This window comes from Phodopus roborovskii, unplaced genomic scaffold (genome assembly GCF_943737965.1).
Source record: "Phodopus roborovskii unplaced genomic scaffold, PHOROB, whole genome shotgun sequence".
Lineage (NCBI taxonomy): Eukaryota > Metazoa > Chordata > Mammalia > Rodentia > Cricetidae > Phodopus > Phodopus roborovskii.
The window spans coordinates 65316243-65334821 of NW_026126418.1; positions in this window are offsets into that span (position 1 = coordinate 65316243).

The following is an 18579-nucleotide window of genomic DNA, read 5'->3' on the forward strand; positions in this document are numbered from 1 at the left end:
TCAGACCCCCTGAACATGGGTCTCAGCTAAAAGGCCTGGGCAGTCTAAGGGGCCTCTGACAGTGGAACCAGGATGTATCCCTGGTACACAAAAGGACTTTGGGAGCATATTCCCCATGGAGGGATACTTCCTTAACCTAGAGGCAGGAGGGAGGGCCTAGTCCCTACTCCAAATGACTTAACAGATTTTGTTGATCCCTCCTGGAAGGCACCACCCTCCCTGTGGAGTTGGGGGGGATGGGATGAGAGATGGTTGGGGGGCAAAAAAAACCGGCTAGAAACAAGCCAAGCTAAGGCCAGGCATCATAGGAAATAATATGCCTTCATGTATTAATTTGGGAGCTGGGTGGCAGGCTGCCACACCATAGTGTATAGAGATCTAGAACTGACAAGCCATAGTCACAGGAAATATAGGCTAGGTTTCACATAAAGATTGACAGTCCCTAACCTAAAAATCTCAGATCCAAAATGTTCCCAAACCCAAACATTCCTTGGTGCTAAATGATGCCATAGGTGGAAAATCCTCATAAAAATTTGCTACATGAAAAAAGACTATTTTAATAAACTGTAAAAAATGCCTTCATTATATGTATTATACTTATAAGGTAATATATAAGGATTATATATACAATATATAAAGATATGTATACATATGTATATATTCATATTATATGTATACTTATATGTATGCATTATACATATAAGGTAGTATGAGACATAAATGAATTTTGAAGATATTTTATATTAATGAAAATAATCTAAATATCTTTCCCCTTCCCTCTCATGCATATGTGACATGAACTACCTCTGCTCCCAAGCATTTCCTATAAGGAATATTTAGCTTGTGCACAATTTTCTTTCATCTTGAAAACTGCTCCAGTGGTAGCCAGTGTTCCTGTCTGCCTTATGCAAAGTATTCAAGAGCGTGGCTTAGGGTTGCCAGGTCAGAAGGCCAAATGAACTCTCATAAAAGATACAGCTGGGACTCCATTCAGGAGTCTGCTCAGGTCATCTCAGTACAGTGCTTTGTTCTCTGGTTGGAAGCTCTCCACTTCCAGAGAAAAGAAGATCTAGAGACATCAGGGAAAAGCAATCGCAGAATATGAAGTCACAATGGGTTTACATCCCACACAGGGACTTTCAGGGTGGGGGTCCTTTTTTCGTCTTAGGTGAGGAGGATGAGATCAGGGACAAAGAAGGAGTCTCAGGCTAGAAGAAGTTTAGGACTTGAAATGAGTTTGTGAAGAAGACTGTGGCTCTTTCTCCCCAGGGGCTGCTGCAAATAGGACACCACAGCCATCAGTGACAATAATCAGTGGTTCGCTGCTCATCAGAATCTGGGTGGGCTGACAAAATATCGGCCGGGGTCATCAGGGCTGTCCCACTTCTAGAAGACATGCTTTGTGAGAACCAGCTTGCAGACAGGACAGCTGGGGGTGGTTAGTCATCTTGAGTCCCTTCATTCCTCTCAAGGACCCCGTAACAAGCCAATCTCCCCAGTGCATTTAAAACTAGTCTTGGTTCATTTATATAACATCTCAGAGCTCCACCTGCTGTATGAAGCTGTCAGTCTGAAGGCTCTGCAAGTGGTTCTTCCCTTTCTGGAGGGCCTGAACATCTCATTTCTTTAGGTGTTCCCATTGTCCAGATATGTGTGATATTGAGGCATGTATTGTGGAGCACCAACATTCCTCAATACCCCTCGCTCATCCTATTTCTTTCTTCTGGAGATTTCTGCATTTTGCTGTTCTTCATTTCCTGACTTTCCACCTCCAGACCACTTTTATACTCTCTCCTTCTTCCTTCTAGATTTTAATTATTTTTCTTTGGGCTTCATTTTGGTTTCCCTTCCATATACATCTCACATTTGTCATTTGAGCCCTTAGCAGCCCCTTACATGAGGAACCCAAACACATGTCAAGCTCTAGGATGCCCATGAACTTAGAAGAAAGAGCTGCCAATGACATAGACTTCAATTCCCCAACCCAGGTGCTGTTATCTCAATTGAGTCTTCTCATCTCTAAGTGGAGATGATGTTTCTTGCTTGTGAGTGGTGCGGCTGTCTTGTAAATGGTGTGGCACATACTCCAAAGATGCTCAATGAAAGGTGGATAATACAGTTGCTGCAGCCTCTGCTGTGGTTGTTTTTATTGTCTGACTGCATGCCCCCTAGAGGACTGGATGATAAGAAGCTTTGGTGAGGGAGGAGAGAGCCTTGTCTTTCCAGAGACACAGGTAGACAGAGAATCCAAAGATAACAGAGAGCTCCCAGTGATGGAGAAGTTTTCTTGGGTACTATGGCTTCTGCTGTAACTGCTGCTGCTGCAAACTTTGCAGGAAACTCATTCAGTGTGGATCACAAGACAAATATTAGGGAGCTCTGGACAGATCCTATACTCAAAAGCCTCACAGGTCATTAGCAACACTCTTTTAAAGACTGACCTTTCCTCCAGTGAACCTTCTCCATGACTACCAGGTTGGTTCCAACTTCTCAGAAGACAGAATCAAAGTTACATCAGAACTCAGAAGTCCTGACTTTTGACAGAAAACAATCATAACTCCAGCTTTTAATTCCAAGATCAGCAGTCAGAATGGCTAAGATGGGCATCTAGAATAAGAGGAACGGCATACAGTGCTGCCCACAAGCAATTAAACATTGCATCCAAGACTTGGATATATTAGCCCTGTCAGCTCTTACACTAACCCTGGGTACTTCTTGCAGAACTAGATTGATGAGGGGACGTTGATGGGGTAGACTTTGGCAGAGACTGTGGAGAAGGCCATTAGGAATGTTCAAGGACTTTCCAGGCTAGTGGCTGTTTCTTTACAACATCTAATTCTATCTTCCTTCTCACTGATTCAGACAGATCACTTAAACAGTGCACTTGTGTGTATCACTCACTATTAAGATCCATTTTAGTTCATAAATAGAACAACCAGAGAGATATAGCAAAGAGAAAAACCAAAGAATGATGAAAAGGATTAAGGCAAAGTGGGGGGGGCAGTTGTTTCTATTTTTTTAAAGATACTAAAATGGTTAATTTTATAAACAAAACAGTTTAAAGTTTGCTGCCCTAGATCCTAGAGGGAAGAGACAAAATGGGAAGAAGGACAAGTGTTCACTGGGAGAAGCATGGAGGCTGACAGTCACCTGTGCATGAAGAGCTCAGGGGACATGTGGGCTGGGTAGGTCAGTGGTGGGTGGAGGACAGCTGGTAGAAGAAATATTTTGAAAGTCAGCATTTATAATGTAAGATGATATATTCTTGTAACTACGGTCATGCATTACAGAGAGGAGGCTGTGCTGATGGCAGCAAGCCATTCTAGCATCATCATCATCATCATTAGATGACTGCCATCCCATTTTATATCAGCTTCAGTCATCTTACATGGATAAAACTCCCACTTTGTTGTAATTCCTGGAGTACAGTGGTGAGAATAAGCAGACGCATGGTGTCTCTTCTTGGGAGTTTATAGCCCTGTGGAGGAGATAAACAAAAATAAAACAGCCATACACAAAAACAAGTAAGCCTACATCCATGCTTTTTCAACATGGAGAACTGTGACAGATAAAGGAAGCTGTCATCTGGCATTTTCTGAATTGAAGCTGCCCATTGAAACTTTTCTGAGGAAATGATGATTGAGGTGAGATCTGAAGGGCAACAGGAACCATGTGGGCAAAGAGTCAAGATAATACAGGCATGGTACAGGTGCAAAAGAGGCTGCAAGGAAGGAGAGGAAAAGATGTGACTCTCTAGAAAGGAAGGCATGTGAGCTGGTGAATCTTGGAAAATGAGCCTTGACAGAAGTTATAGAGGAGGAAAATGAGGCATGGAGAAGTTACATGAAAGCAATATCACACCATGCAGAGGAACCAGAGCCAGGTTCAGGCTTCCCAGTTTGGGAAGCCTGGGGCCCTCACTGGTGGGTTTCACGTATTAGAGGTTTTTTTTAGTGTGTGCCTGGGAATGATGATCTTATTCCTCATTAAAATATTAACACCATTATGTATTGTTAATCAAGCATCAATGGTTTTTTGTTTGTTTGGTTGTTTTTGTTTTGTTTTGTACTGTCTTTTTGCTTGCCACCCAAACTCACTTTATAGCTTGCAGTCTCCACTTAGTCTCTCATCACTGATAACTTCCTAGATCTTTTTCTCATTCTTCATTCTGTGACTACAGGACAGACCTACCCCAGAGGAACTCTGGATATTAAAGTATGCAGACCTGGGCTTGAACCTGATTCCACCAATTATTAACATATGGCTGTGGCAAGTTATTTAAACTGCCTGGGTACCAGTAATAAGGTAAAAATAAATGAAAGTTCTAATCTCCCCGTCCTTCTGTAAGGGTTTAGTGTGATAAAGGACCTATGTCTCTTGCCATCTAGTAAATGGTATGATTAGGTAACCTCTATTTTACTTTCAACAGAGTGACAAAAAATGGGGAAATCTCAAAGATGAGCCTAAAATACCACCAGAATCCTACTGGGTTCAAGGAGAAAGCAGAGAGTGAAAAGGAAGTAAGTTGTGAGCCCAGGTGTAGGACTAGAAGACCTAATGAGCTGACTAAGCTTAAGGCTCCAGTCTTGAGTCACTGACCACAGGCAGCCTGGTCCCCAAGTCTGGAGATGGCTGAGGCCTCTTAACGGGATAGGAACGTGACTTGGCAATTAAGCCACCCCTCTGAATTTTTCCTGTATCACTCCCAATCCTAGGAATCGCATACTCCGAAGTTGAGTGTCCTGTGCTTTTCCAAGCATGAGACTGTTTTATATGTGAGTTAGTTTCCCATTAACTGTTCTTACTTCATCCATGGTAAGTCTGAGCCTGTGTCACTTTGAATAAGACACCCAAGTTCCCAGTCAGCTGTTTTCAGCTGTGATGCTGAACTTCCACTTGACTCATCAATAGCATTAATGTCAGCAGGTCCCAAGTTTCATGCTATAAAATTGTGACGGTTTTATTGACCAATTAGCATAGGCTAATGATGATTGTTTTTATGAAAGTTGGAGGGTCACACTCCAGACAGCAGGCTGAGCAGTGTCATTAAAGTTTTAATCATAGATCATAAAATGTTAGAACTGAAAGGTCTCAGAAGCCATGTAATCCAACCCTCTCTATTTACAAAAGAGGAAACTGAGGCCTTGAGAGGTTCAATTCTGATGAGAAAATGGCCAGCAAGATAGAGACACGGAAGTACCTGTCCTTCGAGAACAGATATTTCTCCTAAATCAGTGAATAGGCTCTGCCATCACAGGAAACCCAAGTTCACTGCCAGTATCTGTACCTCTCCCCTTTTTGCTGTGGCAGTGGGAGTGGGCTTCTGCTGTGGTCTTACACACTTCATATTTATGACTCTACCCTCTTTCTTTTCTTCTTTTTCTTTTGTTATTGTGTTTTAAGACAAGATTTCTCTGTGTAACAGCCCTAGCTGTCCTGGAACTTACTCTGTAGACTAGGGTGGCCTTGAACTCACAGAGATTTGTATGCCTCTGCTTCCTGAGTGCTGGGATCAAAGGCATGCACCACCACCACCCAGCCTGATCTCCTTCTTACAACTATAAAGCCTAGGCCTCTCAAATAGTAGGTGCAGAGACACTTCTACAGTGGGATTTTTAAGGTCAACACATGTGGAATAAGATATTTTGAAGGATGATGACTGTTAAGATTTTGCTATACTCTATACTCTATCTCCTGGAAAGAAGCTTCTTTTTAAAAGTGTGTGTGTGTGTGTGTGTGTGTGTGTGTGTGTGTGTGTGTGTGTGTTGGGGGTGTCACTGTGCCTAGCTTTCCTGTAGATTCTGGGGATCTGAATATAGGTCCTTAAATTTATATGGCCAATACTTCATCAACTGAACCATCCGACTTGTCCTTTAGCTCAATTTATCAGTCACTTTTTTCCTTGCTACAGACAAATACCTAACAGAAAGCAACGTAAGGGACAACAGACTTATTTTGATGTGTGGTTCAAGACTGTGCAGCCCATCACAATGGGAAAGCATGGCAGTAGAAACACATAGCTTAGACCCCTTACAGCTGGGAAGACCAAAGACAGGGATGAGAGGTGGGAAGGAGATGGGGCGGGGAGATTCTGGAATTTAATTGGGTTTCTTTTTTATTTAATTTAAGTCCCATGAAATTGTTAGGCCCTATTTAGGATAAGTCTTCTGTCCTCAGTTAAACTTCACCAGAAACTCTCTCATGGACATAGTGTCTTCTAGATGATTCCAAATCCAGTCTGACGGACACTGAAGATAATTAACCACACTGGGATCTGCATAAACTCACTTGAGCTGTGGCCACGTGCACAAGACCTGTACAAGATCAAGCTGGCAAGATGAGTTCAGTGAGTAACACAAATTGGACTCAGTGGGTCACAAAAGGTGGGGAGAGAGCATGAAGGTGAGAGAGGTGCATTGGGTGTGTCCAGTGGGTCAGAGAGGGGGAATTAGATAGAGGTTGACATGATCAACATACACAGTGTATGTGTCTGAAACAGCCATAGAATGAGGAAAAGATTTTTCTTTCAAAAAGGCAAACTGAAACACTTTGATTGAGAAAATAAGTTTTATGGATGAGGAAAAGTTTGGGTGAACAAATAACTCACGGCCATGCTGCAGCTCCTGGCAATCTGGCACAGAATCTGAGGTCTCCGGCTCAGCCTGCTCTTCGAGGCCTGGGTGATGTCTTTATAATGCAATGTTCCCCGCTCAGCCAAGGAAAAACAGCCATGGAATGGGAGAGGCCCATGAGTTAGATAGAGGAAAAGGTATCAGAGAATACACTTCTACTGACTTCACACTTCAGTGAGCTGCATGTTAACTGGCCCCTGTACAAGGCTGCAAGCCTCGGACTGTTCTGTCCCTAACAGTATGTGCGCTGCCTGTGGCTTGGCTCTCACTCCACTTGCACCTAGAGAGGCTCTGGCCACTCCAGTTCCTCCTTTTGCCGGGCAGTGTCCCATTGTTCTGAGCACTTGTGCTGATGGATTTGTTGTTTGGCTGGATGCTGCTCAAGGTTGTTGATCAGAGCCATCTTGATCATCCGACAAAGTTTGCAGCTGTCACATCTTATCTGAAATACAGACACAGTGCTCAAGATACACTATACACAAACATAAAATGCTAAGGGGTAAACAAAAGATAGTCTTTCAAATAAAGACAGACGGAGGCATGGGGCCACCTTGACTGGAAAACAAAAGTTTTATAAATGAGGAGAAGTTCGGGTTGAGAAACAGGTGAACAGCAAACAAATCCACAAAGAGTTAGTTCCCACACAGGGTGCTCAGCAGACAACAGAGGGAATCAGTCAGTTCACCAGCCCCCTTGGTTGGCACTGGGGTGCCAAGGCAACGCATACAGACAGATCATAGAGAAAGCCTCATGTTTTGAGTGTTGTTCCCAACTGACAGCACTTCTCTTTCCTCCCTTCATTCCTTCCTTCCTCCTTTCCTTCCTTCTTCCTCCCACCTATTCTTTCGCTTCTCCCTTCCCCCCTTTCCTTAAGTATTCATTGAGCATCTTCTTAGTACCAGGTATGAAACCACAGGGTTGCTGTAAAAGAGGGGATACAAAAGTTAATAGAAAATGACAGGATCTTCCAAAAAAAAGCCATGAAAAAAGAAAGCAAAGACATGCATGGATGTGACTATCTGATACTCCTTCAGAGAATCCATTATGTGTTCTAAGGCAGGTCCACACAAAATGAGGGCAGAAAGAATTCCACTGCCTGCTGGGGGTCAAAGAACCCTGCCATTTGAGCATCCTAGAAAGATTCTACACAAGCAGAAAGACCCTTCCCTATGTGATGGCTGTAGCAACCTCCCCAGTGGCATCTGCATAACTCTGTGGCTCTGTGGATGCCTCTCTCTCTCCTGCTGATGCGCTGAAGTCTCTGCCTATAGAGGCTTAAAATGCAAGTCAGGCAGTAATGTAGACTTCTATATTCAGGAACCACAGATCAGACAGTATGTGTTTTGAAAATGGACTTTAAAATGTCAGCTATATCTATTATAGCAAGACACAGAAAAGCGCAGTTTTTAAAAAGGGATAAAATACTTCATGCGTATAGTTTTCAAAGATGAACAGTGCCCTTTGGAAGGATTTTCAAAGCATCCTTCCATCCATCAGACAGACAGTCCAGGAGAGCTTCACGGAGGAAGATTGCCTTCAGGGACTGACAGGAGGAGATGACCTGAGCTAGATGCTGGCGGGGAAAGGGTAGTTATTGGGTCTGGCCTAAGTCTAGAACGTGCAGGAATGGGCCATGGATAAATGATGCGGGTGAGCATGGAAATGATAAGCAAACTAAGAGCAGGAACAATGGGAAAAGGTTTCAGTTTCAAAGACTTGGACTCGGCTTGAACAGGAGCTGAAGGAGTCTTGGCATTAGTCCCGAGCCCCTGGGAAGGGCTTGATGGGTGGGTTTTGCCCCTGGGAAACTCAAATTCCTATTAGGTGAGATAATTCAGATTAGAGTGCTGGGGGGATTGTTCAATGGTACAGAGTCTACCTAGTATGCATGAGGCTCTGGGTCTAATTCTCAACACAGCCACAAAACAGTCTTTCAGACACTAGAAGTAGCTTTGCCTGGCCAGCATCCTGTCCCCTTGGGCAGCCTGCTCCTTTGCTTCCTCCTGTAGTATGTTAAGCTGAGAATCCAAGGTAGCCATGGGGCCAGTCCAGACTGGGCTAGATGGTTTAGAGGCAAAGAGCAAAGGTCTTTGGTGTAGCTATGGTTAAATAATAGGACAAAGATGGCCTGCATGCTGTTGGACAATTGAGGAGAAAAGACTGAAGATGTTAAAACAAAAACTAGAGTACCTATTTATTGAAGTGTGTGTGTGCGTGCTCATGTACACTACCTGCCTTAGAAGATGGGTACTATTATTGCCCCATTTTGTGGAAAGGAAGCCAAGGTACAGAGAAGCACAATGGTTGTTTAAAGGTAGCATCGTTAACAAGAGTAGATTTGGAGTTCAGAAATGATTTCCACTCCTATAGAGCTCTTAGACCTGACTTTACCCTGTCTGCTCTGGTTGGTTCAGTCACAAGGCTTGCTTTGAGTTTTCAAATGCTGTTGTTTTGGTGAGGCAAAACATGGAGGCACCTGCAGTCCTTGGGGTTCACACCTGGAATCAGTAATGGTATTCATGCCATGTGAGAGGTTGGTACCTCAGCCAAGGGAGCTGGAGGCCTGCTGTCAGGAGGTAAGGAATAAGAGCCCTCTCTCTCACTTGTAAAACATTTCCACAGCTTTTTGCCTTAATGATTATCATGACAGCCTTGAGAATATGGAATAACCTTTTTTAATTCCCATTTTCCAATTGAGGAACCTGAACCTGGGAGAGGTGAAAAGAATTGCCTAGGGTCATAGAGTTGATACAAGGCAGGTGAGCGGAACCTGTCTTCCATAGACTCTGTTTCTTGCTAGGATTGGATATGAGGTCCCCTGAGGCCATATCAGAAGGGAAGGGGGCAGAGGAGGTCTAGCTGGGTTTCAAAAGAGCTGAATGAGTGCCCTTCTCTAGAATCTGGAGGGTCAGGAGAAGGCAGGGCAGGTGTGGTGGGTTGAATGAAGTGGCTCTCATAGGCTCATAGGGAGGGGGCACTATTGGAAGGTGTGTCCTATTGGAGTGGGTGTGTGCTTGTTGGAGGAAGGGTGTCACTGGGAATGGGTTCTAGTGTTTCAGAAACTCAAGCCAGGTCCAGTGTTGCTCTCTCTTCCTGCTGTCTGCAGATCCAAATGTAGAACTCTCATTTACCTCTCCAACACCATGCCTGCCTGCATGCTACCATGCTTCTCTGCATGATGATAATGGACTCAGCCTCTGAACTGTAAGCCAGCCCCAATTAAGTGTTTTCCTTTATAAAGAGTTGCTGTGGTCATGGTGTCTCTCCACAGCAATAAAACCTAACTAAGATGGCAGGTATCATAAGTGTGGGTCTCTTTATCATCATTTCATCCTTCCTGTGCCTCAGACATGTGGGACCCTAAAGACCACAGAGACTTTACAAGTTGCCCTGCTGATGAGCTCTGGGCAGCCACAGAAGGGGCATAAGCTTTTGATACGGGTCTGCTGTAGACTCAAACACCTCTCTTGGGCTTGCACTTCCTGTCTTGGTAATTTTTGTATCTGTTTCCCTTTCAGTAACATGGACTAGTAACTGCTTCTGTAAGGTCCCTGCCCTCAGGCAGTTTATAGTTGACAACCCATTTCCCTTCCCCAGCATTTTCCACTTCTCCCTCCACCCCTACTAGATCTTACTAGCAACCTAAGAAGGAGGGAGGGAGTTTTTAGGAGGATCAAAAACTCAAACCTTATTGTGAGTTCCTGAATGGTCAGGGGGAGGAGTGTGGGTTGTGGGTGGTGGTGAAATAAAAGGCTCAGCCTTACATGACTCCCTATCAGCTGTCCTTGCACCAGAAGCAAGCATGATTGCACAAGCGATCCTGGGGAGGGGGGACTAACAGCAAAGCAGAAAGCACTGAGTGTGCTTTGGTTGACAGCTGCTGGATTCCTGTGTCTGGCTCAGGATCACAGGCTGTAGGGGTGGAATGGTATAGTACACATCACAGACTTGGAAGCATTCATGCCCAAGTTCACCCTCACCAATTCAAGGAAGATTCCCCTTATCCTAATCACCAGCTTGCTCCTGCCCTGCAAATGGGGATTACTCCCATTTGCCAGATCAAGAAACTGAGACTTGGAGGGTGTAGTGGCTTCTTCCAATCACACACACAAACACACACACACACACACACACACACACACACACACACACACACGGGGCGGGGGGGCAGGGGGCAGGAGTTTACAATAGCTCAGGGTGAAGGGTGGGGGAAAGCAGAGGCGGTGGCGGTGTGTTGCCCACCACTCTTTCTGGGGTTCACTTCCTCACCAGATGGCTTTTTCCTCTTTCCCACGTCCCCTTGAGATTAATTTTCTTCCCCCTACCCCCTTCTGCTTCCAGATTCATTCTTCCTCAACACTTTTCCTTTCCCTCCCTCCCAGATTCCTTCTCTTTCCTCTTTCCGGTCTCTTTGTCTCCGCCCCCCCCCCTCCTTTCTTCTTCTTTTGCTCTCCCTGCATCCCCCACTCCGGGGTCTGCTCTCCTCCTCTGCACCCCCCAGCCCTCCCTCCGCCCTCGCCCCGCCCTCCCCTCCCAGCTTCTCCCCCTTCCTTCTCCGCTCTCTCGCTCTCTGTGATTTATTACTTGCCCTGCTGCTTCTGACAAACTATTTGTAGGAAAATGAGATTTGGTCTGCGCTGGATGGTTCCTCTGGGAGGCAGGCGTGGGGGTCGGGTGTCGGAGCCCCCGTGTGGCGCCCCCGCCGGAGCCCCACGGCGCTTACGGAGCTCTTTAAGATAAATGAGCAAAATTAAGAGACTCACTGGGGGAAGAAAACCCTGGCTGGCAGCGAGCGAGAGCGGATGGTACATGGTTTCCTCCCAAAAAGGCGTCGGCTCGCCCCCTACTGGGGCCTCCCCCAGCCTCTAAGTCTCCAGGGAACTCCCTCCCCCAGGAGAAGAACTTCAAGCCCCAGGGCAGGAGCGGTTCTGTTCCCAGGATGTGGCACCCGACAAGGTCTGAGACCTCTAGTAAGGTGCAAGCAACAGACTGGGGACTTCGGTGGGGCAATAGCTCTTGTGTGGCTTGGAAGAAACCTGGCAGAAGAGAAGGGGCAGTGGTGTTTATGGGAGACAGCTCCAGGCCACTGAGGCACAAGATAATTTAGCCACACCTAGTCCCATTTGGAGTATAGTTCACGTCCTGGTCATAATCACCACTCAGGGGGACAGGAGGCTAATGCTGTCTTCAGCCTCAGGCTCTGGAGTATAGAAGCCTTGGAGGCTCTGGGCAGAGGTGAGCTGGGAAGCCTCTCTTGAAAGTCAGGAATTTAACTCCTGTTTATTGGGGAACAAAACCGGTGAGACTGTTTGGTTTGCCTGCAGTGCCTGTGGGCTAGCTCACCTTAGGTGTTAAGTATTATCTATGAAGTGAGTGCATGAACAGGACTATGTCTTGGAAACTCAGGGCTGTGTTTTCAGCTCCAGTGCAATGTGCAACAGAACCAGGCTTTCAAGCTCCTTTTCTCAAGAGGAAAAGGGGCTGGGGGTTAGTTCAGTGCTAGAGTATGTGGCAGCATGTATCATCAGTCCTGTCAGTCTCCAACATGAAGGGGAAAAGGAATCTAAAAGCCACCTGTTATTTCTACTATTGATAGTTTGATCTTTTCTAAATTTGAATATGTATTAAAAACTAATAAGTTGTAAACATTTGTGATCTGCTTTTAGCTACCCATTTCTCGAATACCTTTTTACTCTTTCATATTCCTTCTCAAACATAATTTTATTACACTTATTTATTTTATTTTGCACGTGTTTAAATGTATGTATGTGTGTGCTAGAGGCCAATTTACAGGAGTTGATTCTTCTCTTCCGCCATCTGTCCCAGGGTTGAAATGTAGGTGGTCAGGCCCTCCCCTGCTGAGCCCCCTTGATGGCCCCTAAAACATAACTTTGAGTGAATCTGCTGTTTTACTTCTTCATCTGTTCCATATATGATTATTTTAATAAGGGCCGTATTCTGTTCACTCCCATTATCTCTATGGTTTCTGCTGCTCCAAAGGTGTTGGTGGACAGTTTACCTAATTATCTTATTTTTATCACGGTGATAAAGCAGTTATCTGCTCCTCCCCGGTTTCCTAAGGACAAGATGTGATACATATTAATATAGTACTTGACAGTCTCCTGGGCCTGGTTGGAGTTTTAGGCTGGAGCAGCTCCTCTAGAATTTTGCAGGTTTCCAAAGACATTCCAGGTGTGTAAGCCAAGATAACCTGAGAATGTTCTGTAAACAAGGAAGTGAGTAAGACTTCAGCTGCTGCAAGTATCAAAAAGAGATAGAGTATTTAAAGAAAAGGATTATTTCACTTGAATCTATGTAAGATATTGACAAGTAAATACAGAAAATTATAATAAGGTTACAATGATCTCTGCTGGTATTTTTAATATATTAATTGCAAAGAGTATTAAAATGTAAGAGTTGAAAATGGTGAGGTCATCCTAGGACTCCAGAATGGGGAAAAAAATGCGGTTAACATACATTGTAGAGGAAAGGGGAGGGCTGAGATGAAAACACAGACCCTGCACAGAGAGCCGGTACAAGTTCACTTCTTGTCCTCGGAGAACAAGGATTTGCAACTATGACCCCTTTTTCCTATCTGTCTGGAACTCCTGGGTCTAAGGAATCCTGGAAACTAGCGTGAACTCCATGTATTCCTTTTTGGGTGTTGCCATCAACACTTTGATTGGAAGCAAAATAAAGTCCACATACATAGGATTGAGCTTCTTCTCATTCCAGCCAATCAATACCCTGGGCTCTTCGAGAATGCTTTACATCATTACCTCTAAACTTCTGTGTTGGTTGGCTGAGCAGCTCACTGAGGTAGAATGGTGAAGGTAGAGTGGGGATGGCAAAAACAAGGAGTTTTCAGTATTTGGAAATGACTGATTACAATAAAGTATCTCAAGCCAGTAAAATGTCAAGTGTTTTTGCTTTGGGCTTACTTACACCACTGTTTCAAGGGGGTTGCTCTGATTGGCTTTTTCCTAGGTCTTTGATTCATAAATGAAAGAAAGGGCTAATGGTTTAATAATCAGTCAGTCTAGCCTTTTCTCATCATGAAGGCATTCATGGCTGGGTAACAATGGGATCTTTGATGGAATGAGCTTTAGAAGAAACCTACATCTTTCAAGTGTGCATCTCTCTACTGTTCAGCTGCCCTTGAGGCTTTCAAAACATGCCCAAACAAGAAAAGACTCTCTTGGCCCTAAAACGAACAGTACGGTAGGGATTTTCTAGTTATGTCATCCCAAATCTTTTCCACACCAAGAGAAGAGAAAGGTGGAGCCTCTCTTAGGCGGGGTGGAGCTGAAGTCACCAACTGATTATTGAGGGAAGTAATATAACTGGGAAAACCACAGAGACTTAAGCTAGAGAGAGAGAGAGAGAGAGCTCTCTCCATAGCTGATTCAGCCTGGAGACCCCCTACCTCATTTTATTAATAAGAAAAGATGTGATAGCAGACGTTGGGGTGCAGAGGGAGGGAGAAAAGAAATTAAAACACCATGATCTTTTTAATATGGTCCAAGATTTACTCTGCATAATCTAGCCATATTTTTGATAGGAAATTCATGGCTCCTCTGTCCCCAGTAACAGAACAGTGATCTTTATGGGGCCAGCATGAGGAAGCTGGCGGGCTTGGCCCCCGTCACATTAAACTGTCTCAGTGAAGAGGCAATTTGTTTGATATTAAGAGTTATAAAAATATCAGTGCAGAGCGGTTATGCTGGGGATATTGCGCCAGCCAATCTGAATTTTAATGTAGTGTGAGCAATAAGCACCGCATTCCCCAGGCTCATGCCACTTTCCCTCTCTGCAAATATTTGAAGAGAAAAGAAGCTGAGGCTTAGAGTGTCTTGTTCTTTTCCACTTGGGCCTCATGTGGGCTCACTCCTCATCAGATGTGTGGGAGCTGACAAGGGTTGCTATGTGCCTGGGAAGGGGAAACCACCCAGCAAGAGTGACCACAGAAACATGGCTATATGGGGACTAGTCACCCCGGTCATATCACTTACATTCATGCTCCTCACTGATGTAAATAACCATCCAATGCCCCCGAGGCTCGGCCCATCCACCCATCAATATCTTGAGATTTTCATACCTGCTACCTATTTTTTTACCCCTCCCTATCCTTTATATCCACCACAAAGTGCCATTCCCATCATCTCACCGTGCTCCATCACACACCATCTCTTTATCTCAGTCTGTGGCCCTTAGGTGCAGACTCTGACCTCTCCCCTGCTTCTCCCATCAGTCTTCTTATTATTTTCATCAACGCCATTCTTCTCCTTTCACCTCCCAGTCACCTCTGCCCAGCCTCTTCTCCCATAAATATCCATTCAGCCTTACAGATAGATCCTCCTGACACACACAAACCAATTCATTCCATTTTCACTGGGTACCTACATTGTGTCGGGCCGAGTGACTGGGAGGAGGTTTAAACATGAACAGGATCAGTAGTTTGCTTTCTGGTGCCTCATGCTTCAGTTAGTAGGGGGCAGTGGGGTGGACCTGTTGGTACCAAGTAATCACTGTGGTCATTTTAACTCAGGGCAAAGTGAGATAAGATTCCCACAACAAGGGCATCAGAGGGCTGAGGGAGGAAAGATTCATTTGACTGGGAGGAAATAGGGAAAATGTTGTAGAAGAGGTGGGCAGTGGCTAGGCCTCTTGGAAGTGTTAGTGATAGATGGCAACTGAAGAGCCTCTCTCAGAGGAAGCATTGAAAGGCACAATCAGGGAAATCATGAGGAAAGACTAAGAATTAGTGAGTCCAGCTGGAGAGATAGTTCAGCAGTTAAGAGTACTGATTGCTTTTCCAGACTACCTGGGTTCAATTACCAGAACCCACATGATGGCTCACAACTATCTGTAACTCTGGTTCCAGGGGTTTGACATCCTCACACAGACACTATGCAGGCAAAACACCAATGTACATAAAATCAAATTAAATCTTTTTTTTTTTTAAAGAGAGAAAGAGTGAGTGTTATTCATCTTGACTGAAAAGGCCCAAAGACAGGGCTATTATGGCCAAGCTACTGAAAAGCCATATATGAGCTGGTCCCTGGGATGCCTGATTCCCAGCATGGAGCACATCCCATTGCACCACAACTCTCAAAGTATCATATGACACTCTTAGACTTCCCAAGACCTTCCCAGGGTGTCTGGGAAGTCAGCACTAAGTCCCCTTCTCATTCACCAGCACGTGCAGTGGGCCTCTTACTGTACACGTACAAGGGCTGCATAGCTTAGCAAGCTTGCATCTCCAGGTGACCAGACATAGAGTGCTACCTGGGCGAATCAAGAAAGTACAAATACTTTACCGATGTGTCTTCACATTTCACTCCACTACTAGTCTTTAAGAAAAAGTAATCAGTTGGCCATAGCTCAATCCTAACTACTGCCTCCATATATAGCTATATATGCTGAAGAGGGGGGTGGGTAGGGTGGGGTGGGGGAGGGAGAGAAATTGTTCGGTAGTGTCTGAGAAGAAGGCCTGTAATTATCTGAAAAAGTGATTAATATACTCCCAACTTTACATATCTGAGACCAGATTTCATTCCAAATACTTTGGCCAATGCAACATATGGTAACACTGAATGCTGAAGCAGTGTCAGGGCCCATTTATCTTCTAAGAAACAAAATTGTGCAAACAGATAATAATGACACTTAGCACAATACTTTTGGAAATATAGATATTTTATGAAAAAATATTTATGTTGACATGACTGGACTTACTACTTTTTTATTTTAAACAATTCATAAATATATTAATAACTAGTTTGTATATATATAATATGACAACTATTAATACCTATAACCCACATAATCAAATGTCCCTAAATTTTTTTTTTAGATTATAATGTCCTTAGATCAAAATTTTGAGGACTTTTAAACCTCAGAGCATTTCTAAAGTTTAGTAGTTTCACTATCTTGTCTCTTTGGCTTAGAAAAAACAGGCCTATTCCTTGGCCTCTCTCTCCCTCTCTCTCCCTCTCTCTCTCTCTTCCTCCCTTCTGCTCTCCCTACTTATTTTCTCTCCAGCCTCACTCTGTTCTTTCTCTATTACTCTCTCATCTCGCTCTTCTCATTACCCCTCCCTGCCTTGCCAAGTTATAACATCGTGCTTGGCCCTTTAAGTCCTCCTAGAAGGTTCCTTTGATTCTCACCTACCCAACTTCCTTCCTGTATCACTCCCAACCTGACTCCCTCACCTCCCAGATTCCACATTTGAGCTACTTTAATTCCTCTCACTGACCTCCTTCTCTCCATCACTGATATCTTCTCCATCCCCAGCTCCAAGCATCTTAGCAGACAGCTCCTTGTTTGTTCTAAAACACATTGACCAAGCCATGTTGTGATAGTTTGAATGTAATTGGCCCTCATAAGCTCATAGGGAGTGTCACTATTAGGAGGTGTGGCTTTGTTGAAGTAGGTATGGACTTGTTGGTGTGGTGGCAGGCTTTGGGGGTCTCATATATGCTCAAGCCACACCCAGTATCTCAGATCACTTCCTGTTGTCTGCTGATCAAGATGTGGGACTCTCAGCTCCAGCACAGTGTCTACTTGCACACTGTCATGTGCCACCATTGATGGGAGATGCCATTATATATATATATATATATATATATATATATATATATATATATATGTTTCTCATACTGGTTAATAATAAAGCACTGTTGGCCAATAGGAAAGGAAGATAGGAGGGACTAGGAGACAAGGAGGAAAGAGGAAGTAGTAAGGAGGAGTCAAGATGGAGAGTCTGGAGAAAGCAGTATGCCGCCGGCTCCCCAGTAAGAGAAATATATAGATCAGCAGAAATGGGTTAATAATTAAGATAGAGCTAGCCGATAAGAAACTAGTAACTAGCCAACAGGATAATATCAAATACAGAGTCTCTGTGTGTTATTTGGGGCTGGCGCGGCAGTGGGACAAGACCGGGCAGCGGCAGGCAGAAAAACTGAACTCGTTACAATGGACAAGACCGGGCAGCGGCAGGCGGAAAAACCGAACTCGTTACACACCATGATGATAACGGACTAAACCTCTGAAACTATAAGCCACCCCAATTAAATGTTTTCCTTTACAAGAGTCACCATGGTCATGATGTCTTTTGACAGCAATAGAAACCCTAACTAAGACACATGTACACTTTTATCTTTGCTTCTTAGCTTCTCAAAGCCTCTGTTTGCTGCTGCAGGGAGAAAGAAACCTTCGTATTTGGCCTGAGAATTCTGCTTTTCATCTTTGAGACAAAAAAGACTCTTCCTGTGTCTCCTAGTCCAGCCTCCCATCCTACCTCATGGAAAAGATGAGGGATGTGGCTGCTACAAAGGAGGGAACACAGTTTGAAGACAGGCAAGTCCAAGTCAGAGCTTGGACTTTGCCACACATTAACAAGATGGCTTTAACCCTTCCTTTCTGATCTCGAGGTTCTACTTTTATCAAATGAGAATAATAATTCAATCAGAATACACACATATATGGGCAGAGCATAAATACTCATCCAGATTCACTGTTATCTCCAGAAATAAATGTGCTGGCAATCAGTAAATGTGGTTGTTTATAAGCTAGTCAATTATTTGTCTGGTTAATTTCAATAACTGTGAGCTAGATCATAAACAATAGAGCTTTCTCCATTTCTCTCTCACAGAGCACTCAGAAACTCTGGCTCAACAATTTAAGAATGAAGTCTACACATTGAGCAAAGCAAACACTGCCGTATATACCCATTTTCCAGAATCTCACATTGTTTATTGTTTTCTGTGACTTTCAGTATTTAAGGATCTGCACAGATTGCCTTTGGTGATTGTGATTGATATCCCACATATTACCAGTGCCTCATTCTTGCTAAATGACTGGCTCTTCACCAAGATGCCATCTACAGTATGTCCCTCCCACCCATCACCTTTAACACTGTGAGTACACATGGAAGCCAGAAGGCCTG